General features: G+C 43.7%; 1 protein-coding gene across 1 annotated transcript in view; it reads right to left on the bottom strand.

Annotated features, from left to right (window-relative positions):
- Window positions 1-1,525, bottom strand: part of LOC116693484 (septin-7-like) — a 51,061-nt gene that overhangs the window by 33,093 nt on the left and 16,443 nt on the right. The gene's annotated exons all lie outside the window — the stretch shown is intronic.

Below are 1,525 nucleotides of genomic sequence, written 5' to 3' on the forward strand. Positions count from 1 at the left end.
ATTATAAGTTCAGTTTCTGTTTCCTCTATGGTGAATTTCAGCTGAAGAATGACTGACAACGATTTAAAGGTTTCTTGCTAATCAAGGACTATAAAGAAGACCCAAAATGAAGTGCATGAATGTTGCATCATGTCCAAGAAGTGCAAGAGCGGGGAATCAAGCAGCTGTGAGTCTGAAAGGATGGTGTGAAGCAGCATCTCACATTAGAGAATTCTGGTGTCTTCAATGTGACATGGGAACATCTTTCTGCAAAATGACACAAGTACCAACTTGTCATTCTTTGATTTACAGTATGGCAGGTTAAAAACTGTGCACAGCCTGCAAGAAAAACCAGCTAATGATGTACTTTATGTTCTTGAAGCACAGCTGTGTGTAGCCCATAATGCATTATACAGGGTGTGGACACAATAGAAAGTAGAATGTAACCCAGTGTACTATCCCATTCATTCATCTATTTTCTACTCCCTATCAGGGTTTGAGTCCCAATGGCTAAAGAAAGTAGCCTGCTTGTCCCTCTTTGTGGCCACTTCCTCCAACTCCTCCAGGAAGATCAGTCAATTTTATTTGTCACATGAAATCATATGAGTTGCAATTCTAGTGAAAGGTTGTGAAATGCTATCCTATCAGCTCCTCCTTAAACTTGTGAAAGATTCATCATTAAGCAGAATGTGTCAGTTGGATCGCCAAACAGAAAAATAGTCACTCGGTTGAGTGGCACCGACACTCCAGGATCCAGCCAAGGCTCATCAAAAGGACAGCACAACTCCCAACATCCCACTGGAAACCGATGGAGACCAACCAGCTCACCGTCTGCGCCTGCACGCTGGCTAGCAGGATGCCCAGCGGACAAGTAGCAGTTGCTGTTTACGTTTGCCTCCGTAGCCCTGGCAGCTGGGATGTAGAGATGGATGCAGAGATGGTCTTACTTGTCCTCATAGTAGGGGTCCTAGCCATAGGTCATAGCTAATAGCAATCTTCACCTTATTCTTTGTGTTTACATTTGAAAACTGTGAGCGGCTAGGCTAGCCGAGATCATTGACATTAATGCATAGAGATATTTAAAACCCCTTTCCTTCTGGCCAACAAATCCACATGTACACATACAGCTCCGGCAGTGGCTAGAGTGTTAGAGATCTTCACAAGCTTCTCTGTCACGTTAACAACCAGTTGGTTCTTTTCGTTGTAACAGGTCACTCTATGTTGTGAAACGCTGACTGTAGCTGGGTGGAGTTATTATTCCTCATTTTGAGCCTTTATGATGAAATGAGAGTTGCGAATAGAACATACATTTCATACACATGGGTCAACACATTGACGAAGTGTGTGAGCATGAGAGCATGAATGTGTGTGCTTGGTGTGTATTAGCACATCTGGTTAAACCAGCAGATTAACTAGACCAAAGCCTTCCCTCACTCACTCCCTTCTGCAAGGTCAGTAGGCAAGGCGGTCAATCCTTAAGCCTGTCAGACCGTCTTATCTGGAAACACAGACATTGCACAATGTTATCACACACACACACACACAC

The sequence above is a fragment of the Etheostoma spectabile genome, chromosome 8 (genome assembly GCF_008692095.1).
Source record: "Etheostoma spectabile isolate EspeVRDwgs_2016 chromosome 8, UIUC_Espe_1.0, whole genome shotgun sequence".
NCBI lineage: Eukaryota > Metazoa > Chordata > Actinopteri > Perciformes > Percidae > Etheostoma > Etheostoma spectabile.